The 24,990-nt window shown below is 40.4% G+C and overlaps 1 long non-coding RNA gene across 2 annotated transcripts in view; it reads right to left on the bottom strand.

The window, feature by feature from the left end:
- The window catches only part of LOC148094082 (uncharacterized), a 112,089-nt gene that overhangs the window by 82,784 nt on the left and 4,315 nt on the right, over nucleotides 1-24,990 (bottom strand). The window contains exons 2-3 of one of the 2 annotated variants that reach the window (XR_015714031.1): nucleotides 21,957-22,121; nucleotides 18,627-18,723 (exon numbers count right to left, since the gene is read on the bottom strand). This is a non-coding gene — a long non-coding RNA (uncharacterized LOC148094082). Of the gene's footprint in view, nucleotides 1-18,626; nucleotides 18,724-21,956; nucleotides 22,483-24,990 lie in introns of those variants that run through there. The other variant, XR_015714030.1, reaches the window with a different exon arrangement.

Below are 24,990 nucleotides of genomic sequence, written 5' to 3'. Positions count from 1 at the left end.
TTTCGATGAAGCCCACTTATCAACATTTTTCTTTTATGAATAGTTTTTTTGGTATTGTATCTAAGAATTCTTTGCCTTACCCAAGGTCACACAGAGTTTTCTCCTATATTTTCTTCCAGGTTTATGGTTTTAGGTTTCACAGATCTATGGTTTTAGGTTTTACAACTTTAGGTTTTTCGATCTTTGATTCACTTGAGCTAACTTTTTATATAAAGTATGAGGTATGCATTGAGGTTCATGCCTTTGCATGTGGATGTCTTATTGTTCCAGCATCATTTGTTGAAAATAAACTCCTTTCTCCATTGGATGGACTTTGCACCTTTGTCAAAAAACAATTGGCTCCTTTTCAACAAATGATGCTAAGCAATTAGACATCCCCAGGCAAAAAAATAAAGAAAAGAAAATAGAACATTAATTTCATACCTTACAAAAATTAACTCAAAATGGATCACAAACTCAAATGTAAAACTTAAAACGATAAGATTTTTAGGAAAAAAAATAGAAGAAAATCTTTGGGATCTTGGGCTAGACTGGACAGCAAAACCATAATTTTAAAAATTGATAAATGGTACCTTATCAAAATTTAAAGCTTTTAGTATGCATGAGACTGTTAAGAGAATGAAAAGATATTTTACAGGGTGGGAGTAAATATTTACAAATTATATATCTGACAAAGGACTAGTATCTAGAATGCATAAAAAACTCTGGAAACTCAACAGTAAGAAAAAAAATCCAGTGAGGAAATGGACCAAAGACATGCAGAGACATTTAAGCAAAAAGGATATATAAATAGTAAATAAGCACATGAAACCATGTTCAAAATCATTATTCATTGGAGAAATGCAATTAAAACCACCATGAGATATCACCACACACCTATCAAAATGATTAAAATAAAAAATACTGACAACATCAAATGCTGGGGAGGGTGTAAAGAAACTGGATCACTCATATTACTGGAGAGAAAGAAAATAGTCCTGAAAAACAGTTTGGCAGTTTCTTTAAAAAACAAAACAAAAAACTAAATATGCAGTTATCATACAACCCAGTAATCTCACTCTTGGACATTTATCCCCCAAAATGAAAATTTATATTCACATAAAAACCTGTATAGGAATGTTTATTTCAACTTTATTTATAATAGCCAACACTGGAAACAATCCCCTGGGTGAATGGTTAAACAAGTTGTGGCACATCCATGCCATGGAATACTACTTAGCAGCAAAAAAAAACAAGCTATTAATACATGAAGCAACTCGGATGAAACTCCATATAATTATGCTGAGTAAAAAAAACACACACAAAAAAACACACAAAATGTTAAGTACTATGTAATTTATACAATATTTTTTTAAATGGCAAAATTATAGCCCTGCTTGGGTGGCTCAGTGGTTGAGCGTCGACCCATGAACCAAGAGTTCATAGGTTCGATTCTCGGTCAGGGCACATGCCAGGGTTGCAGGCTTGATACCCAGTGAGGGGCATGCAGGGGGCAGCCGATAGATGTTTCTCTCTCATCAATGTTTCTCTCTACATATCCCTCTCCCTTTCCCTCTCTAAAATCAATAAAAAAATATATTTAAATGGCAAAATTATAAGAGGGGGAACAGGTTAGTGGTTGTCAGAAGTTAGGTACAAGAGTGGAGGGGGAAAAGAGGGACATCTGTAATACTTTCAATAAAGATACATTTTTAAATGTGAAGGAAGAAAATCAGTGAAGGAAGAGTGAAGGAAGAAAATCAGTGTGGTTACAAAAGGGAAATACCAGGGATCTGAACTCACTGTATTTTGAAAATACTTTGCGGAGATAGATTTATGAACATACACACATGATAAAACTGCATAGAACTACACACACACACACACACACACACACACACACACAAGTAAAAGTAGGGAATCTGGAGGAATTGACAGACTGAATCAATGCAATTGGACCTTCATAATTTAATCAAGATGTTATACTATAGTTTTGCAAAAGGTTATTATTGAGAGAAACTAAGGTAATGAGTTCATGGGATTTTTCTATATAATTTCTCAAAACTACATGTAAACCTACAGTTATATCAAAAAAAATTTTTGAAAAATCAGTTGGTCATATACATGTGAATCTATTTCTAGAAGATCTGTTTTGTTTCATTCATTTATGTGTCTATACTTTTGCCAATACCTTATTGTATTAATTACTGTAACTTTATAATAAATCTTCAAATCAGATAGTATGAGTCCTATAACTTTGTTCTTGTTTAAAATTACAGTTTTTATCTGAAAATTCTAGTTTGTTTGACTTTTCATATAGAGTTAAATCAGCATGTCATTTTCTCCCAAAAAGGCTGCTAGGATTTTGATTGGTACTGTGTTGAATCTATAGGTCAACTTGGGAACAATTAATATCTTCACAATATTAAGTTGTTCATTTCATGAAGATGATATATTTCTCTCTATTTACTTAGGTCATCTTTCTTTCATCGGTGTTTTGCAGCATTTATAACTAAGTATTTCATGTTTCTGGTGTTATTTTAAGTGGCATTCATTTTTTAAACTTTTATTTCCAATTGCTTATCGCTGCTACATAGAAATACAATTAATTTTTGTATATCCACCTTTTTTTAACCTTGCTAAACTCACTTATGAATTCTAGTAGAATTTGTTTCTGTAGGTTCCTTTGAAATGTCTGTGTAGACAATCAGGCCACCTGCCAAACAGAATTGCTTCCAATTTTGTCTATTATAAAAATTGCTTCAATAAATGTCTTTATACATGCTTTCTCCCCCCTTTCTCACTTAACTAATTATATCCTCAACAGATATACACATTTTTAATTTTGATACAATGCTTACGTAACCTCCAAAATTGTGTCACCCGGCCAGCGTGGGTCACTGGTTGAGCGTCGACCCCACGAACCAAGAGGCCACTGTTCATTCGATACCCAGTCAGGGCACATGCCTGGGTTGCGGGCTGTGGGTTGTGGGTTGTGGGTTGCAGGCTTGATCCCCAGTGGGGGGCGTGCAAGAGGTAGCCAACTGATGTTCCTCATCACTGATGTGTCTATCTCTCTCCCTCTCCCTTCCTCTCTCTGAAATCAATAAAAACATGTTTTAAATATATACATATAAATTTTGTCTGCTCTCAGAGCCAGAACCTGGGGAGGTTGTTCTTTTCTCTATGAGGAAAGCCCCTCCTTAGCTTTAGGTAAAATCTGAGCATCTGCCTACTTATATAGATAGAACTTCTAAAGTCTAGATGATATCAGTTTGGATATGCCATCCCCATTTTGCAGAAAAGCCCCTGCTCGTCCTTCCACCCTCACCCAAAGATTTCTACAACTCCCAGATAGCTGCAGGAAGTGAAGTGATGAGCGAGAGAGATGGTCAGAGAGGTTTCAAGGGTTACATTCTCGAGGTAATCTCTGACTTCTAACTCCTGCTTCCAATGATTAATTCAGCCTATGAATCATTTCGGTAGCATATGCATGCTGTCTCTGTTCTATAACACACCGAACCAGTCCACTCAGACCCGTTCCTGAATTTCCAACAAAAGAGTAATAACTTATTTAAAAAAACATACACCACTCTGTGTGTGTGAAGGCACATTCGACTGGTGTTTTGACTATATAAACAGGATTTAAATTGTAGATTTGCAAACAGCGTCTGATTAAAAATTAGCCACCCTGCTTCTAAAAGTCCGTTATTCGTGGGAGGGCCACCCCCACATAGCACAACAGGTGTCCCCCACCTTCCTGGACCTTTGTTCTTTTTTGTTGTCCCACATCTGTCCTCCATCACCATCTCCTCCCCACCAAATTTCTCTAATCGAAATGACCTAAGTGATAGGATGGGGCTGGCTTCATAGTCTTATCTTTAAGTACTAAATATTCTTGTTCTAATTATTAAAGTGAGCTTTGACCAGACTTTTTTTCAAAACAGGATTTGAGACACTAATTGAAGTACTCGAAACTCACACCACCTGTGATTCCTTGGCAACAATGCTTTGGTTCTTCCAAGAGACATAAACTCTACCCCTATTTGTATTTCTGGCGAACCCCACTTTCACAGGGTTTTCCAAACAGTGGTCCATGTTTGAAAAATTGGCACTACAGTCATAAGGAGCTAACAGGGGAAAAAACACAAAAAACTAACTTGATTTTTTTAATTGCAATAATTTTTTTGTACCTTCCTATAGGTAAAAAAGAGGTTGACTCTATGTTCTGGTCTTTTTTCCCCTCTCTTCTCTTTTTTGATTAATATAAGGTAAGATTTGAAAAATGCTTTTTACAATGATGGCGGGAGAGAGAAGAAGGTGGGAGGGGGAGAGAGAGGAAGAGAGGGAAAGAGAGGATATATCGATTACAGAGAAAGCCTCAAGACTTAATATTAGCACAGCGGTGATTCTATTTTCAACAGCAACACATTTAAAGGGTCATTTTCTTCAAAAGGCTACCGGCCAAATTTCTGTGGGCTATTCAAACCATGAATTCAAGTGATTAAGCCCCAAACTACTACCAACTATAACAATCAAAGTGTCATGGCTAGGAATGATTCTCCAGCTCAAAGTCAGAGCTCAAGGGCATAAAATTACTTTTCATTAAATAAAAATCATTCTTCCCCTAAAATCTTAATCTCATGTTCCTTGAAACTGAGTTCTCAACTTTGTTGTAAAGCACTTTCACCAACTCCGGTTCTCAGAGCCAAAAATGCTTGTCTAATAATTAAGAGTCTTAATAAGGTTAGAGACAGTACAGGAACTGCTTGCACTTGCTTTTCCATTCCTCCCCCCCCCCCAATATGTTGGGAATGGATAAATCAGGTCATCACCTTGCAAGTTACTATAACCATTACCAAAAGGAGACTATCAGGGGAGTTCTCAGGCCCAGGGTTGGATTAAGTTGCATGCCTAATTTTTCCTTCTTTCTAATCAGCCAGAAACAAAATCGCTGGCCTAATACACATGCAAAATCTGTTTATTAAGCTCACCCACAATTAAATAAGACAAATAAAAACAACATTGAGATACTTTTTTTCATCCAACAGATTAGATCAATGAGAATGCTCGGCAATGCCCAGTGTAGGCAACGGTGTCAGGATCTGAGCACTCAGACAAAGTGTTCATGGGAAGACAAAGTGCTGCAGCCTTGGGAGCACAATTCAGAATCTATGAAATAAATGCATATACCCTGTCACTTCACTTTTAGAAATCTGACCTTCAGATGTTATTGTCATAATTAGCTGGTTATTAATATTAATAAAAGGAAGAAAGCAAACGGAGTCAGACATTAGAAGTATGGTCACCTGGACAGCTTCACCAGGAAGCTACAGTTTCACGCTCCCCAGGGAACCTCCGCCCATTCCCTGCAGATCACTGGGGGAAGGGATCGAACACAAGGGGAGGTAGGCGTATGCGCAGTGAAGCTGGGGTGATGCAGGGAAGGTGCTTGCCTATCAGTCTACCCTGGGGAACAATGGATTGGCCCGGCGGTGGGCCCCAATGCAAGCGTGTGAAATTTTGGAAAGTTGGTTGGTTAGTTTGAACAAACTGCTGGTTAAAATTCCCAAATAAAGAGTTCCCTCTCGCACTTGTTCTCTCTTGTTCTCTCCTGCTCTGTGACCCGCACTTGCCCCTGCACTCATCTGTTCTCTCTCCGTGGCCGTGTGATCTTAAGCAGCCACAGGCCCACGGTCATGCAGACCCCACCTGCAATGGACTGCAGCTGGGAACACAAGCTAAGCTAGCCAGATGCTGGACTAGACTGGACTTCAATATGAAGCAGAAATTCTGGGCAGTGGCCTTGATTCTGGCCCTGCTGAAGATTAGACTCCTTCCATGGCAGGAAGGACAGAGATGGAACCCTGGGGAGGAACCCCCTTAATTTTACATCATCAATAAAGCTTTCCATGAAACCCCATCCTCCCGTGGGGAACTCAGGAGATTCTTTCCCTTGTTGCACCCCAAGAGCTCCACTTCCACTGATAACACATATATAATAGGAATACAAAAACACCCAATGTGAAGATGTTCTTTGCAAAATTCTTTGTTGTTTAAAAAAAATGGAAAAAAGTAATGCATCCACTACTAGAAGCATAAATAAGCTATGGTAAACCTGTGCATTGAAATATCATGCAAATATTAAAAGAATGAGAGAGATCTATAAAACTGCCTTAAAACCATCTTGAAGTTTTCCATGACATTTGGTTAAATTAAGATTCTTAGTATAAAATCACTTGATTCTTTGTAAAACTTACCAGTGAAGGCTTGCCCATGGTCACCTCACTATTATTAATTAACAATTTATACTTCAACCCGGAGACAACTGTCTCTAAACGTCATGTTCTTCCAGGGACCCTGCTACCTTGCCCTGTGCAGCAGTATCCTTACTACATTTTGTGACAAGTTCACAGAAGGGCTCTGCTTTTAAAAATTCACTTATTTGAAAAGCCAAATTTGCACAATAGATTAATTCAGAAGCAATTGCCCCTATTACAATGGTTTAGTTCACTTTCAAATGAATTCAAAACAAGGACCCTTTAAAAGGCTAGATTTCCTGGTGCTTTAAAAATATGGCTTCATTTACACAAACGTGAGGGGAATATGTCTGTTATGTAAATTGAGGAATGCTAGCAATCAAGGCTCCCTGACAGTCCCTTTTCAAAGAGCATTTGGAACAACCTGTCTAACCTGTCATCCTCCGTTTGCAGGGACAAAGGAATGACACCATCCTTTGCCCTCTAGAAGTTTACAATTCATCACCCAGCACTCGGTAGGACAGTCCACTCACAACTAACATTTAACACTAAAAGCTTGAATTTCCTCCCTGAAAGCCACACGGGGCATCAGTTACCACTTACCCGCAGGCTGGAGCAGAAGCGCTCCCTGATGGGGCAGGTTTTTACTTAATCCCATACTCTCCTTGTTTCCTCTCAAAAAATCATCCCCAAAAATACAATTCCATGAAATGAGATTCTCTTGGGGACCCATGAAGTCCACACAAATCACAAAGTATATTGGCTTCAACTTTCTAGCCACTGAAGACCAAATGTCAAAAATCCATTAGGTCGGCCCGGCCAGCGAGGCTCAGAGGTTGAGCATCGACCTAGGATCCAGCAGATCGAAGTTCGATTCCCAGGCAGGGCACATGCCCGGGTTGCGGGCTCGATCATCAGCGGGAGGTGTGCAGGAGGCAGCCGATCAATGACTGTCTCATCATTGATGCTTCTATCTCTCTCTCTCCCTCTCCCTTCCTCTCTCTGAAATCAATTAAAAAAAAAAAAATCCATTAGGTCAACAATCAAGGCCACTATGGAGAGAAGCAGAGGCCTTATTCAAAGAGCTGGAAATGCAGCTGAATTCAACCTCAGGAGTGGCTGGTTCTAGGCCAGGTGCAAAACAACCCCCTCCTCTGTAGCCTTGGGCAAGGCTTTTAACAACTAACTTTGGTTTCTTCCCACCTGTAAAACAGGTAATTATCACCTTCCCTTGAGATGCGTATAAATTAATTAGTTGAGGTTTGGAGAGAGTTATGAAAGCAAAATGATACTCATAAATGTTAAATATTAGCTGATTTTCTTGTCAATTTCATGGTTTTCGTCCGGCATCATCTATCATATTACACACACTGAGAGCAGGAAGTATCGCCACCTTGTATCTGATTAGTCTTCCTTACCTTACGTAAGGGCTAACCTCAGGGATTGAAAACAATTCCACAGAACTCATAAATCATCATGCATTATTAAGGAAAAAGATTATGACTTGAGAGTCATCTCAATATCCTACAACATCTCGTGTTATTTTTATTAGTTGTGCTTCACAAACACTCATGGAGGTGGTATTGCAGTTTTGTCACCATCTCGGAGCCTAGAAAACAGGAAAGGACTGCAGCTAAGCCCTGCACAGGCCGCTTCCTGTAATTAGAACTCACGGTTTCTAAGCCACCAATCCGTCTCTCCTATGAATCACATCTTCTCTACAAAAGAAACTGTCCAAACATGCATCACGGACGCCCAAAAGAAAAAAGTGCATGGTTTATAGAGGCTCTGCAAATGTCAGAAACAGGTCTATAAGCCCCAAAGTTCTCTCTCAACCCTTTAAAATCAGGCTGTGTACTGGAAATTTTGTTTCTTTGAAAGTATGTTTTAAAACAGAAGACTTCATGAATTCATATCACCATTTTGTTGGCTGAGAGAGGATCTCCTCCCATAGCTAAGCGAAGGCCAGCGCCCCGAATGCTATGCTGGGGAGTTTGCACCTCATTCGGAGGGCCCAGGGGAACCCAGGTTGGCAGGGAAGGAAAGGATTATGTGAACTGCTCAGGTGTACCTTTTGGAAAACTCAGTCTCGCTTTATGAAGAAGGATGGTCTGGAAAAGGCAATGTCATGTGCAGAAAAACAAACAGGGGAGCTGAGGGGCTGTGAGACGGTGGCGGTGTAACTGCAGGCAGAGGCGATGAAGCTGGAGATGTGAGAAAACAAACCAACCAAGAGCTGTTAGGTAGACAGAGTCAGAGAACCACAGAGGCCAGAGGGATGGGATCCAGGACCCACCGGTAGGAACTGACCTTAGGTAAAAGGAGCAGCATCTTTCCCAGCATGATAGGGGAAGAGAAGAAGAAAAACATGTTGAAAAAATGGAGAGAGAACATGCCCAAACCATAGGCGAATGTCAGTGGAAGGTGAGAGTACAGCGGTCAGAAGATGGAGGTGAGCAGAAGACAGCGAGGGATCCAGATGATCTCTGGGGAACGGAGCCCTGGGCTTGCAGGGAGTGTGTGAGGACAACTAGGAGTGAGCAGGGAACGGGGCAAGCAGCCTGTGTGGGGAGACCCCAGAGAAAGAGTCCTGGGGAGCAGTCGGGTTTGAATTAAAGGCCAAGACAGGGAATACTCTGTCAACCAAGGAATGTATCTGCCATAGAACAAAGCTTTTGCTCTACTAATTCTTCAGCTTCTATCAAAGTCACTCTGAAGTCTAATTCTGATTGCAAATGTATACTTTTAGTTTTCCCTTCCAAGAATGTGTCACCTATAAATTGAAATGGCAATATTTTCTAGTCGTATACACCAAAGAGAACATGAAAACACCTGGCCACGGGAGCACCGAGGCTGCTATTAAACCAAGGGTGGCAACCTCAGTTCCAAGACCTGTGTGCTCTGGGACATGCGGTCTCTGTGCGCTGATCACTGGGCGTGACAAGTAGCCTCTAACGTCTTCTAAAGTCAAACAAAATAAGACACATTTCATAGATATCAGAGGTTAGAGCATGTGCATACACACACACACACATACAAGGCATGGTGTTAGAGCAGAAATGAGATAAAAAATGTTTTAAAAGACTAATACTTAAGTAAATGTCCCTGTGCCAACACGAAATGCTCGGCATTTCAAGTATAAATGTAGATAAATAATACATCAGTTTCCTAGGGAAACTCTGTAATGTGACATACAGAAAACAAAAATTAAAAGTCCTAAATTTGTGTCTAACATCAGCCATGTCCAAGTTCACTCATAAAGGCCATCAGACAACAGAATGCCAAGGATTCTTTAGAGGAACATATAGTGCTCCACTCACAAAAAAATAAATTATATGTTTTTTCCATGCCACAAAAGGTCTCAAATCCAACCAAAGTATGCAAATAGAGGTTCTTCCGTTTTGCCAAGCTGGGCAGGTGTCTCCTGTAGCAACCTTCCTACCTGGGGACTCCTCTGAATAGTCATCTCCTTTCACTTAATCCTGCTAGTCCCCATTTCTCCGAGCCAAAATCTACATGGCCAGAAGATGCTATTTATGGAAAAAAAATTAAAGCTTAAGATTTTAAATCTTAATATCCAAGCTGAAAAAAGTAATGCTATCAATGTTCTTTCACAACTAAAAAAAAAAAAAAAAAAAATAGAGGTCTCCTCCCCACTTCTTGTGTCATGATTTAGGCTTCTAGAAGACTCTGTATCCCTGGACACATGGTTTACATACAGGGTGGGGCAAAAGAAGGTTTACAGTTGTTCATAGGGAAAATCATATAATAATTAATCAGTAATAATACAAGAATGAAGTCTGTGGTTCGTGTACTCACAACTATAAACCTACTTTTGCCCACCCTGCGCTCAGGGCCAGACCCAGAAGCTCAGCCATCCTGCAGGAGAGGCTGTGTAGGCCCAGTTGCCCTGTTTGTTTTTTCTGGCAAACTTCCCCCGGAGCACAGGTCTAGAGGAAAATGCATACTTCTTACATACAAATCCAAACAACAATCCCTAGAATTTCATTTTTCCTTCCCTCATTTTTTTTAACATTGAAGAGTAAACTCAAGACAAAGTTGACAGGGGTGATCCTTCTCACAGTCATCTCACAGGTACAAATGAGCTTTTCTGGAAGCATGAAAGAAATATCTAGAGCTTCTCCATAAAGAAAAGGAAACGAATTCCATGCCCCATGTGATTATAAAAGGAGGTTGTACCCGTGTCTTTCTCTACATAGATTTATGAGGGTTTCTGCTGACATGAAGTATGTTCTTTACTGAATTCCTCGAGTGAAACAAAACCACACATATCTGGTTCTAACGCAACACACTGAGTCACTCGTTTACACAGTCAACGTGAAATAGTCATTTGCGAGCCTCCCGCATACCTGTGAAATGGACTGAACCAGAACAACTGTCTGGGAAAACAGAAGAATTTTTTAAACACAAAATTTTTTTTTTTAAATCAGCAGTCTAAAAATCAGCTTACAAATCATCTCAACAACTACTCACGAGGAGAAACGTTTCATCAGAGCGGACGCCGGGAAGAGAGCAGGAAATCTGGGCGAAGATAGGAATGAACGCTTGTCGCTTTTGTGGAATGGCCATCAGATGCCATCATCAGTTTCCCCTTAGAGTCTAACTGATGCCTCTTCTGAAACTCTTGGCCAAAGCCCAGGACTGAGGTCCCCTTGGCCTTGTCTCTCTGCTGTCATTGCATGGAACCAGCATCAGCTTCCGAGCAAAGCTACTTCTGTAATCTTAGCCTCGAGTCCATCCCTTCTTTCGCTCCCACCGCCACAGCCTGAGTTCTGGCTCCCATGATCTCTCTCGGGTTTTACTGCAACCTTCCTAACTGGTTTGGGGCGTGCAAGGCTCCCCCTGCACACAAAGGCCAGAGCGGGCTCTCAGAACACGGCTCCGAGCATGGCTGGAGACGGAAAGCCCAACCCCTAGGCTCCCCTTCACTGGCCTCTCCTGCCTGTTTCTCAGCCTTCTCACGCCTCCCTGGCGCATCCGTCTCTAGCCAACTGGATCACTTGTTATTCCTCAAGCTTAGTCTATCTTTTTCTACCTTTACGCTTCTGCTTCTGTTTTCCTCTCTGCCTACGGTGCCAATTTTATCCCTAAAAAAAACCTCACCATCTATCTGCAATGGGCCAACACCAAGACCACTCTGAGCGAAAATTTCCCCGAAAAACGAGGCATAATCAGTCCCTTCCAACACTTACGTTGCTTTGCCCATGCCTCCACTATGACACTTCTAAAGCAGTTTCTAGTATTTGAAGTTCACATTTGTTTCGACTCCAACCTTATTTGTGCATTTAGCGTGCAGGCACTGCGATTTGGCCGACGCGAAGGCGGCGTGGTAAAAGCTGAGAGCGCTGCGGGAAACGAGACGCACACGGACCCCGCTTCCACGGCCACTTGGTGGAGCAGAGAGACACCGTTATTGGACAAATAACTGCACAAGTTTACAGAATGAATGACAATGGTGATTAGTATATAATTGAGAGTTACGGGCTGCATAATCGGGGCCCTTAACCTAATGGGGAGCGTCAGGCACAGCTTCGCAGAAGTGATATTTAGGCTAAGATAAGAATTTGCAGGAGCTACCCAAACCAAAAAAATAAAATAAAATAAAATTTAAAAATGGTGAAGAGCATAATAGGCCAAGGAAATTAAAGTGCAAAGTCCCTAAACCAGAGGTACCTGAAGCAGCACAGTGAGATTTGACCACAGAAGGAAGTGGAAAGGACAAGATGCTTACTTAGTATGAGGTGGAGAGAAAAAGGACCACGTGATATGGGGGCATCCAAGCCATTTAAGAATTTGAGACCTATTCCAAGTGCACTGAGAGCTTTCTGAGGGTTACAAGTGAGGGTATGATGTAATTAGATCTGCCCCAAAAACTTCACTCCGGGGACAGCGTGAATAATGGGAAGAGGGGATGAGAAAAGATGTAGAAAGGCCAGTAAGAAAGGAAGGTCAGCCTCCTAAGAGCCAGCCCTGGGGCCAAGACGTTATTGCTGACATGGAGAAAAGTGAACATAGTTGGTAAGTGTTGGGTTAAATCATTTGTTTTTTGTAGTTAAAGAAATGACTGCTTATCAACAGTTTCGCATTTCGGAGGCAGGTGTGGCAGGCCTCGGGGCTTAACCAGGGCTGGGGGATGAAGGAGCAGTGGCCAAAGGGCCTGTTCGGTGCCTGGACTGTACAAACGACAAGTCGCTCACTGATGGAAGAGGCAGGAGGAGGGGCAGATACAGAGAAATAAATCGTGATTTCCTTTTAGGACAAGTTTTATGAGGAGTCTCTGAGCCGCCCAAGAATGCATTTGTATCCAGTGATCTGGACTCAAAGGCAAGCTCGGGGATGGAGATTTAGACTTAAAAGCCATCGGCATATGGAAGCCGTAGGAGAGGAAAGATCACCTAGAGAGAGGGAGAAATACAGCCACGGTCCTTAACAAGGGGTCTTATTAAAAATCACCTGTGGAATTTTCTTTTCTCAAAATGCATGAACCAGAGGCCTAATAAATCAGAATTTCTGGGGTCTGAATATGTGTAACTTAAAAAAAATAAAACTCAGCTCCCCAGGTGCTTCTAATGTACATCCATGATTAAAACAACCAGAAAAGGGAGACGAGAAAAGAGACTCCATGACAGAGGTCTAAGGAAAGCCAATGTGTAGATGTGAGAAGAGACAGGAGAAGTTACAAAGGAGCAGCCACAAAGCAGAAAAGCAGGGAGTGAAATGAGGAAGTGGCCACGTGGAAATGCTGCCGGGTGAAGTTCAGGTTGACAGGACTTAAAAGTGACCGCTGACTTCACTACACGGTGACCTGAGCAGGAGCAGGCTCCTCGGAGTGGCGGGGACTGAACGCAGGGAGAGCGCTGAAGGGGGCGTGCGAGGTGGGGAAAGAGCACTGAGAGCCTGATGGAGTGGAGAGCTGGGGCAGGGGGCGGAGGTCAAGGGGGGTACATGTGGTTTCCACTCGACTACTGGTTCTTCGTTAGCAATTAATTGGATCTAAGACATTTCTGCATCCCCACAGTGCTGGTTACACTGCTCACACACAACAAAAAGCGTCTGAATTTAAAAGCTTGGTAAGGTGCATCTTTTGCAACGTTAGAGGGTGTCACCAGGAATATATATGTACTTCAAACTGACTTAATTCAATTATGTTCATTTATTCCAAAGACTAAGTGTGCCCCTCTTTATGTGCCAGACACCCCTGTTCATTATTACCAAGGACACAGAGAAGACATGGTGACCCGTCACACGTTTATAAGTGGGCTTGTGACCAATGGGGCCATATGGGTATGGAGGAATGGGGGTCCCAGGGAACAAAGGGGATTCCTCAAGGGTCAACATTGTAGCACCTAAATTGAGGTGATCATTTGATTTTACTCGGGCAAGTACCCAAGCCATGTGAGTGAAACTGTTCAAACTATATTTTTGTGCTACCTGGACTCTCCTCTGAGGAAGCCTAGGGGAATCGGGACTCCACCCCCTCCTTCTGCAGCTGTGCCATCGGGGAAGCCATCTAAAACCAGGCAGCTGCCTCGGGGAACCCCACCTCACAGCTCTGAGAACCTTAATGAGATTTCAGCCTGCACTCACAGTAGGAGTGTCCCTTTCCACTTTAAAGAGCTGATTGAAGGCCTTCTCAGCTGGAGAATGTGCTGACCTCTCCTTGCCTTGGGAAGCCTGCAGGGGTCAAGGCCAGGACTCCCTGAGAAGTTTTGAAACCAGGGAATGGGGCTATGTTGGGGACCCAATAGCCTTTCTTCTCTCATAGTTCAGAGAGATCTGGAGCAAGAGCTGGGCTCTCAAGATCCTCTCTCCCCAAAAGAGGGGACACACAGCACCTGACTGGGGTCACCTGGCCACTAGGGGGCTTTAGTTACACACTGGAAGACAAAAGGATTTAGGTCAATAGCACTGTACCCGTTCTTGAGACTACATTCATATTTTCTCCACCTAGTCAGATCCCCCCTCCCAATTCTTAGAGGTCTCCTAATGCTGCTAAAAGGTCCCGGTCAAACTCCAATGTCCAAATGAGCAGAACTTTAAAACAGTACTGTAATGAACGATGTGTGATTAGCAACTTTTCGAATGAACTATGAAAGTCAAATCACAGACTATCCATGAATAAAACTGGGTGATGTGGAGGAGGGATAACCAGGAGCTGCACCCATGCTCACTTTTTCAAGAAAGAAAACACAGGGGTGCAGGGGACTTAGGAAGTTTGAATGACAGAAAAGGGAAAATGAATCGAAGGAAGATGCTTTGGTCATCCCTGGGGAACTCACTACTCCAGGGCATAGTTTGATTTCAGAGACATTTAGAGTTAAGACCCTTGCTTTATAAATGAGATCCAGGCAAATCTAAGTGCTTACTTTAAAAAACATCCTTTCCTAGTTGTTCAAAAGAGAACAAACTCAGGCCCTGTCATAAAATGTGCCTGGAAACTATTAATGTATCAATGGTCTTAAATGGAAACATTTCCTGTAAATACACAAGATCCAACACATGTTAACTAAAAGTAACTCTTTTTCCAGAGGATTTCATACTTTGTAACCGTCAAGTAGCTACCATACCTTTGGTAAAATTAAATGCTTCATATACAAATATACCTTTATATTCCAAAACTGTTGAAGCGTTACCTAAAATCTTTAGATATTGCTAAGCAGAAATTACTATATGGACTTCATTACAAGTTTTTAAAGGCCCACTAACTTAATAATATTTTAAATGAAGAGTTAACTTTCTTCCCACTTTTTTAAGTTCTCTGTATTATGAGGTATTTCTCATCCTCTGAAAAGTCTGTGAAAAGCCATATACACAAAAACAATAAATGGAACAAAACAGGAGGTTCTTCCATTTTACAAGAAATAGCCCTGATTAAAATCGCATTTCTATTCCAAACACTTTTATCTAATTGAAATTGCAGAACAGCTCCACACCTGTGTAAATTTCTTTGCCAAATCCAGCCCAATCTAGGGCTGGTATAATTCCATTTCTTTGGTGTTATATTTAAGTTTCTGCTGTAGATTATTTTTTTTCAGGTGTAAGACTTTGAAGTTAGTGCTCGCTGTATATATATTTTTTTACTAATTTGGGGGGCTTAATAAAATTCGCTTAAGACCATTTGTGTAAAATATGTTTAAATGGCTTCAAAATAATAATATAGAAAAACAAGACTTTGTAGAGGAATTACAGATGAGGTGGGTTTACTCATTGCCTTAGTTTTCTAGGGCTCCATAAAACAGTTCCACAGACTGGGTGGCTTAAACACAGAAATTTATTTTCTCATGAATCTGGAGGTTGGGCATGGGAGAGCAAGGCACAGACAGAACTGGTTACTTTGGAGGCCTCTCTCCATGGTGTGTAGATGTCTGTCTTCTCCCTGTCTTCAAGCAGCCTTTCCTCTGTTCATGGCGTTGTCCAAATTTCTTATTCTTATAAGGACATCAGTCCTAGTGGATCAGCCTATCCTAATGACCTTATTTTAATTTCATTACCTCTTTAAAGATCCTATTTCTAAATACAGCCCTATTGGGAGGTACTGGGGGTTGTTAGGACTTCAATATCTCAGTTGGGGGAGGAGGGCGCAAATCATCCCCTGGCACTTGTCTTTAGGGAATATGTGCATATTCCTAGTTTAATTGGCCCCTATTGGAATACCTCATACTTGTCTAAAGGAAAGTTCAAGATATACTGCCAACCCTTTGAATAATATTCTGCTAAACAAGAATTATGCCTGTAAATAAGATTAAGATATCTGAGAAAGCTAACAGTTTATAGAGTCAAGTATTAAAAATGAACTCTTGGTAAACTCTTTGGTCTTAGAAGCATATTTTTGTCCAAATTTTCTTACTTTACTTTTTTTAATTATAAAAATAATTTTAAAAATTATACCAAAAAAGTTTCATCTTTATAAAAGACTAAAGAAAGTAAAATTCCCCTAAATCATTAAAAATCGATAAAAATTCCCCCAAGCTCATTTCCAAGATGTTGTCCTTGTATCTGTATCACTGAACATTCTCATATCATCTCTCCATGGAAACACACACACTAAATTTAATATTGATGGAACTGTTCTACACAGTTGTTTTCAAGGCTACTTTTGTTAGATTATTAAATATGTTATTGCAATATCTATCCATGCCAGTGAATATTGCCATGACTCATTCTTTTTAATGGCAACATGGGGCTCTATTATATGAATGCAAAGTAATGATTATTTTTTAAAATATGTTATCGATTTTGAGAGAGAGAGAGGAAAAGAGAGGGATAGAGAGAAACACTGATGAGAGAAACATCACTGACCAGCTGCCTCCTGCACGCCCCCTACTGGGGACTGAGCCCACAGACTGGACATGCGCCCTGACCAGAATCAAACCTGTCGCCTCTTGGTTCATAGGCTGATGCTCAGCCACTGAGACACACAGGCTGGGCCAAAGTGGTGATTTTGATCCATCCTTTAGCAATGGACATGTAGATCTCCTGTTATTTTCCCCCCCAAAATATTTCCAATGCTCTGAGATATATATATGGCACACTTGAGGTAAATTCCCAGAAGTGGAATTTTAAATTTTGATATCCAGTATCAAGCGGCTCTCTAGAAATTACACAAATGTATACCCCATTAATAATGTGTAAGTGCTCACCTTCCCACATTCTTGCAAATACAGGATATCACCAATCTTTAGAGAAGGTCAAATCTTTAGAGAAGTTCAAATGTGAACTCGTATTTGCTTTATTTGTTTTATTTGCATTTCTTTACTATAGGAACTCTCCACCTTTTTTATATTTTACATAAAATATTTTCATCTTATTGGTTTGAAAAAAATGTGTTACTTCTAAACCATCACAGAAAAATAGGTAATAGCAAGGTGGCTGGGGCACCTCAAGATACCCTGCTCACTCACTCTTCCTTTCCAGTGAAAGTCCCCAACCTGGGCCACGCTGTAAACGGTGGTAACTCACCACCTGACACAGGGAAATCAATCAACCAGTCAGATTCTAACTCTTGCTATTTTAACCAGGATATGCCAAGAAAGGCTGCCAGGTGGCAGTGGAGCTGAGTATTAAAGGATCACATGAGGTAGGTCTTAGTTATTGTCAGCCACAACCACGTGCAAGTTTAAATTAGAAAAAAAACAAGAAAGATTCCGTTTTGTAGTTGCAGGGAAAAGTCTTGTTAAAGAAATTAACAGGACCTTAAGGAGTAGTTTCAAAATGCCGGGTAAATCTTCAAGTAGCCAAAGGAGCAGCTGTGACGAGGTGTGTGGCTCAATGAAAACGGATAGAGAGGAAGGAATGGATAGAATAAATAATAACAATTAGGTATAAAAGATAATAATAATAGTTAGGTGTGTAATAATGTTTACTGATTCCATGTGAGCTCGAGGACTTGGCAAATTACGGGATGGTCGGAAAAATGCTTCTCTTCTTCCTAATGCATTTAGCCAAAGATTGCAAACTTGAATACCTGTAAAGACTAAACAGGTATCATAAATGTGGAAAAGAGGCAAATGTCTGTACCACCTTAAAAACAGTCAAATTTAGAGTTCTTTCAACAGGATACTAGCCAATCATGACCACAGACTTAATTCCACCTATAAACTGCCATAGTGATACTTGCTTTAGACTCCAGTAATAATATTGAGAGTTGACATTGGTCCTAATACCAAGACACCACCTGAGCTCCCATAAAACTTTCCATACTTATTAACACTTATCTCACCATCATGTCATTGTTATGGGTTGAATTGTGTCCACCCCAAATTCATATGTTGAAGCCTTAACCCCCAGTACTTCAGAATGTGGCTGTATTTGGACACAGAGCCTTTAAAGTGGTGACTGAGTTAAACGAGGCCATTAGGGTGGGTCCTGATCCAATCTGGCTGGTGTCCTTGTAAGAAGAGGAAATTTGGACACACAAAGAGACACAGGGAGGCACCGGCACAGAGGAAAGATCACATGCGAACACACGGAGACAGTGCCCCTGCACACAAAGGAGAGGGGCCTCGGAAGAAACCAAACCTGCTGACACCTTGATCTTGGACTTCTAGCCTCTAGAACTGTGAGAAAATAAATTCTGTTGTCTAAGCCAGTCAGTCTGGGGTAGTTTGCTATGGCAGCCCTTGCAGACTAATGCAGCCATTACGTATCGAATAGACTGGAAGCTCCTTTCCAGCAAAGGCTGAATCTTACTCAGATGCCCGCTGCCAAGAACAGTGGCGACACATGGTAGCAGTCACAAGGATTATGTATTGAGTGAATGAGAGAGTCACTTTTCTACAAATTATATAAACTTTGCAACTGGGAAGCCATTTAAGTTTTTAGTGTATTCCCCTTTGAAATCAAGAAAGAAATAGAGAAGCAACTTACTAGTTAACCGGCAGAGACAAAAAGCCCAGGACATGTCAGGAAGATTTCCACTCAAGTTGACAGCAACCAGCAGAAAATTGGGTACATTTTTTTTGTTCTGAAAGACCAGATACTGGAATAAATGCAACAGCAACCTTCGGGCCTCCTCATCTTAGCCCCTGACCCCAAATACACCTGGAGCAGGGCTTCCTCCCTAATGGGGCAGGAGACCATGTCGCCTCCCCCCCCCCCCCCATTGTAGGCAACACAATGTCAGCATCCTCTCTGGGCCCATGGGTGGGAATGGCCTGGAGTTTACGTGTCCCACCATCCCCTACAGATGATGAAACTGAGTCCCACCAAGGCATAAAACTGAGGCTGTAGGTCCTGGCCTTGGATCCGCGGTTGTGCAATTACCTGACTCTAGGCCATATTTTCCCAATTTGTTGAGAACTATATCATGTGGGAAAGAATTAAAAGGTTTACTAAGGTCAATACAAACATAATTTATTGCTTCCCCTCAGTCAACCAAGCTCATCTACTTAGGTCTGTGACTAGTTAGCTAAGTTGGTTATATCATTGTCTGCTCAGGGGCAAGGTCAAGGTATCAACTTACAAAACTGGTTACTTTCCCTCCGTGGCACAGTCACCGATGACTGCCCTAATAATTCAGTATTATTTTGGTCCCGTGAGGAACCCGGAGACAAAGCCTATGTGGGAAAGCAATGCAAGCCAAGGGCACTGGTGGAAAACTGCCTCCAAGTCCATGGGGGAACAGCAGGTCAGGGACTTTATAAAGGACACAATTTGCAAACTTTAAGAACTAGTTCAAATTTCACTTGCTCTCTGAAAGCTTCTATTAAGACAACGTGATAAACTTGAGTGTTTCTACATATTAAAGTTGAATTGGCAGGCTGGTTAATTCTCTTTTTAAAAATACATTTCTTATTTTATTCAGGCACCTTATCAGGCAACTCTGAATTCTTCCAAATATTTGTTTCACGCACCGTGGTGACTTGACCCAATCCTCCCTTGACCATAAGGTGTTATTAGTCAGGACCTGTAGATCTGGACACCACCAGAGATCCTTTAGCTAAGCCTTCAGAAGTTCTTCATGCCCATCAGGTTTTCTGCCCCATATTACTTATATTCTCTCTTCTGGTGTCCAACTCACAGTTGACCAAATGTAAAATCTAAGGTCAAAAACAAATAGTTTTCTCCTACGAATTCTCTTTCCTCATCAAATCAAATCACATTTCAGTTTTTCTTCTTGGTTTGATCTTTTCCTTCCTTGGGCTGTTCTGATTTCACGCCTCACATACCCACACTTGTCTTCAGAGGCCTCCTGGGTAACCTGGCCTAATCCATCCGGAGGAACTCCAGTGGTAGCACTCAAAAGCATCATTTCCTTTTGGAAATTATAAATATTGTAGATTAATGTTCTAGTCAATGTGAAATCAGGATAAAATGAGTTTCTAAATAAAGTATTCTTTGCCTCTTTCCAAATCAGTCACTATGAATGGATGACACCCAAGATTCTTTGTAATGTCTTCATATTTCCCTAGGTTAACAAAGTATTTTTCTACTGAAAATGCAACTTAAAGAAGAGAATAATTTGCACATCTGAGAAAAAGTGTGAAGACCTCTCAAGTAACACAAATCAAATGTAAACAGAATTAAAGTCAGCACTAAAATGTTAGCTATCTGTGGGCTCCAGTACCTGAGTGAGTTTCCTTATTTTGCAGGTCTACTAATAAAGGTGTTTAGCTAATAAAACACTTATGACTGAATAAACTGCTGAGTTAAGCATCTGTTACAAGAAAATTACAGTGTAATATTAAGGGTATTCTAAGCATCTCCTTTAATTACAAAGAAGGATCATTCCCAAATATTAAAAAAACAATTATTCTAAATTAAATATGATGATGCCATCCTGTCTGCCTAATAATGTTCATTAGAGCACTGGAAATGCCGCTCAATAGCTAGCAATTGTGCTAAACCTGTGTTCCATACGGCAGCTAGAAACAGGTTAATAAGTATACATCAGTTAGTAATTCATTCTCATGTTATGTTACATTTAAAATTACAGGCACTCTACTAAATAAAAAAATGTTTCTATACTCTGTGCCATATAGGTGAACCAAAGCTGTTACAAAATTGTGCACAATTTTAACTTTGCAACTTTACATTAACCATGTTTATTTTCTGCCTTCAGTCTTCAAATAATCTTTTTAAAAGAAATCACACAAAGGATTGACTAGCTAGCTACATTAAAGTGATAAACAAATTTCAACTGAGAGCACTTAAAAACCATTTTTTATATCATGTTTTAATTTTTTAAACCAAGATGAAAATTATTTGTGAACAACTTAAATATACATTTCTAGGCACTAGTTCTTTACACTTTGGTGAAAATTATTTCTGGATTGTAAACTTCTTACTTTGTACGGAGGCTATATTTTCTTACCTGTACAAATAGAGAGGTGCTATAATAATAGAACGAACTGGACAATTGAGTCTGTTCCTTCAATCAAGAGAACAGGTCTGATATGTTACGTACATTAAGCCTGACCCAATCCCAACTCTTTTACCTTGTATGCTAGCAAAATACCCACCGAACTGCAAACAGACCTAACCTATAAGATGAGAAAAAGAATCTGCTCCCAACTTTCAACAGAATTAAAACAAATTTTACTTTGAAATGACATTTCTGCCCAACCAGCTCTAACTTTCAGTTTAAAAAATAGGGGGTGGCAGGGTGACATCATTTTCCCAAACACATTAACACACGGCTTTTATGCAGAGCTTTTCTCCCATGAATCTGGACAGGTCTTCATAAACATTAATTATTTCTCACTATCCTTATGACGCCCACTTTCCAGTACAAACTATTAGCTAGGCTGGTGGCGCGTCGGACGCTGTGGATGCTATAATTACATAACAGTCTCCGACCAGCGCTGGTACATGGAGCTCACATACACACCACTGCCCCTTCGCACAGCAAATCAAACATCGTGGCCTGCAGAGCACTCAGACGGCACACTGACCTCTCATGGCTGGACAGGACCGCGGAGCACCCTCTACATCCCAGCCAGGCTCCTGGCCCTTAGCTAATCTGAGCATCGCCAGGCATGGGAAAGGTTTTGCTTTTGAAAGTTTTCAACAGATGTTTGTGAACCATTTAAACCAACAGAACAAAGCTAATAAATTCAAAGCGTAGGAACTAGTGTCTTCCACGTAATTTATGCCAAAGCACTCTATTTAATACAAACACTTCGTAGTACTTAGTAACCTTCTACTTCTCAAAGGACGCAGAACACAGCCAAGTGAGTTAACTGAGCTCAGGCTTACCTTGAGAAGCTGAAAGGCATGAGTTTTGCCACCTTTAATTCGGGACATTGAAGTCTTCGCTCTGACCTCAAATTAGAACCTGTGTAGAACCGGTTTTCTCTCCTCAGTGCAGACAAGCTCCGATCTCTTTTCTTTTGTCAACTTTTTATCTTTTCAGAGAAGAGACTGCAACAAACATACGATTTAATTTGCCCTATTGCAGTTTCTTGCCCAGCTATGTTTAGTGGGTGTGTACACATTTACATCAGAGGGCATATACTTTGTGTTCTGCTCTTTTCATGTAACACTGCTCAATACACACAAGTCCAGGTATTGATGTAATTTACACTATTGTCATTTTTAACAACCATAGAAAGAGTGTTTCCAGTCTTCTGCTATTATAACCAGTGTTGATATCAATTTATTGGGCAGGGGGATTACTGTTTTCCTCTTCAGATTATTTCTATGACATGTGTTCCCAAAGTGTCAAAAAGTATAAACAATTTTGTAGTTCTTACTGCAGGTTACCTGTATGGCCCAGGAAAAAAAAAAAAAAAATGGCTCCATTTATAGAAACATCAGCAATTGATGGGTATAATTACATGAGCTGCTTAGAATAACCCTTGAGCTGCAACGTAAACTTTAAACTGTATTAATTTGCATTGTGACTCCTGGTGACATTGTGCACTTTTTCAAGTGATAACTTACCATTTGTATTTTCTTTTGCACAAGATAAAATTTCCAAAACTGTGAAGTGCGATCTGCAAAATAATTCTCCCTCTCCCTCTCCATGTCCATCTCCTTCTCCATCTACTCTCTCTCTCTTTTTCAGTCTCTCTGAATGAAATTAAACCACATGTATTTTGTGTGGCAGACACTTCTAGAGACAGGATGATCTAAGGAAGACAAGAGGGGCAAGGTTCCGGCTCTCATGGAGTTTCCCTTGCTGCGAGGAGATGATACACATACACACGTACACAGAGACAGAAGGTTCCGTGTAACAGTCAATAAAGAGCACAGACTGAATCCCGTGGCTGAGCACTCTGGGAGGAGGGAGCTATTTTAGGGCAGCTCATCAGAGAAGGCCTCACTGAGAGACATTGAGCTGGGAAATGAATCACAAGAAGGACAGCTTTGTGGAGACTTTGCATAAGAGTCTTTTAGGCAGAAGGGACAGCAGGCAGAACATCCAAGGCAGGAATGAACAATGTGGTGGGTAAACCACAGAAAGAAGGCCTGTGTGGCTGGAATGTAGTTAAGAAGGGAGGCCTGAAGTACCCTCAGAGAGATAGGCAAAGGCCACCTCACTCAAAAGACAGCGCAGGGTTAAAGATCTGAGGGACAAAAGAGGGTACATGGTCAAATAAGCTGAAGCATCACTGGGTTAACCAAAGTTAAGCTGCTTTCTCCCAGGGGGACTTCTCAAAGCCTTTAAGATGTGAATGCCCATTGTAAATTTCCAAGAGGGTGGTGCAGTTCTCAGGGTTTCCCAAATATATTTGGTCCCAGCATTCTTTTTCCATAAAGGAGTTCTTGAGACTATTGTTTCAAGGAAAATGCTTTGGAGAACACTGGCCAAAAGCAGGGGTTGACAGTCTGCCACCTATTTTTATACAGCTGTGAATTAAGAGTAGTTTACATATTTATGTAGACTTTAAAAATCTAAAGGAGATTTTATAACATATGAAATTCAAGTTTCAGGGCCCATAAATAAAGTTCTATTGGGACACAGTCGTGCGCACTTGTTTACTATTCTTTATGGCTGCGTTCGTGTCACATGGCAGTTGAGTAGTTGGGACAGAGACCTATGGTCTACAAAGCCTACAATACTTACTATCTGGCCCTTTCGTGGAAAAAAATTGCCAACCTCTGGTCTAAAGCATCGGTTGAGTTACCTTGATTATAAATCTCCATATGGACCTTAGATTATAGCCTAATTTATACATTTTATAGAAAATATTTATTTTATTTCATACTCTGTTGTTTGGCCTTATATACTTATTCTGATTAAATTTTGTTGTAATTTTTTAAAAACTGTCTACTTATCAAACCTAGTTTACCTTTAAGAATACCCTCAATTTCTTAAGTAGTCAACGTGTGTTTCTTTGACAGGTTGGATAATAGGCAATTTGGTTTTGTCATACTTAAAAATAAGTTACGGTTAACTCTTTAATATGTTTAGACATTTCTTAAGTTTGGTATAATATGCACATCTATATTAAGTCACTTTTGCAGGATATCCATTTAACCAAGTAGTATTGCTTAGTAATTCCTGTATCTCCTCCTATATAGCTCCTAGTTTGTCAGATGTTAAGCTCAAACAATATTGTAAATCTATTCCTAAGCTATCTGGTGATTCCTTTTTGCTGATGACCTAATAACAAAGGCTTCTTACACCTGTCATTTTAGAACATATTTTTAGATCTGCTAAGGCCAGTCTACTATTATTACCTTAAAATTTGAGAGTGTATTCTCCATTCATTGACCCATCTGAATATCTTTCAAGTTCCATAAAGTATGTTAAAGGAGATTTTAATTAGTGTTGCATTAAATTAACCTAAGGAGCATTTTCATTTTTATCAACACATAATCTTCCCACTAATGGCCAAGCTTCTATCCATTCAGATACCCACATCTTTTTTAAAAAAAGAATACCCCAGGGCCCTGGCCCAGTAACTCGGTTAGTTGATGCATCATCTGTACACCAAAAGGTTGTAGGTTCAATACCCAGTCAGGGCACATATCTAGGTTGCAAGTTCGATTCCTGGTCAGGGCATAGTATATGGGATGCAGCCAATTAATGTTTCTCTCTCACATCAATGTTTCTCTCTCTCCCTTTCTTTCTCTCTAAAATCAATTTAAAAAAAATAAAAACAAATAAACAAAAAACATGTCCTCAAGTGAGGATTTAAAAAAAATTTTTTTTAAAAGAATGCCCTAGGGATGCAATCAATGCCTTATAAATTCATGTTTATCTTAGTAGATACTTACTTTTGTGTTTGAAATTTTGAGTTTTTATATGTAATTATGTACAACCTGAGCACATTTTCATTGA

This window comes from Miniopterus natalensis, chromosome 1, assembly GCF_054644295.1.
Source record: "Miniopterus natalensis isolate mMinNat1 chromosome 1, mMinNat1.hap1, whole genome shotgun sequence".
NCBI classification, from domain to species: domain Eukaryota; kingdom Metazoa; phylum Chordata; class Mammalia; order Chiroptera; family Miniopteridae; genus Miniopterus; species Miniopterus natalensis.
This window is presented reverse-complemented; position numbering and strand designations above follow the sequence as displayed.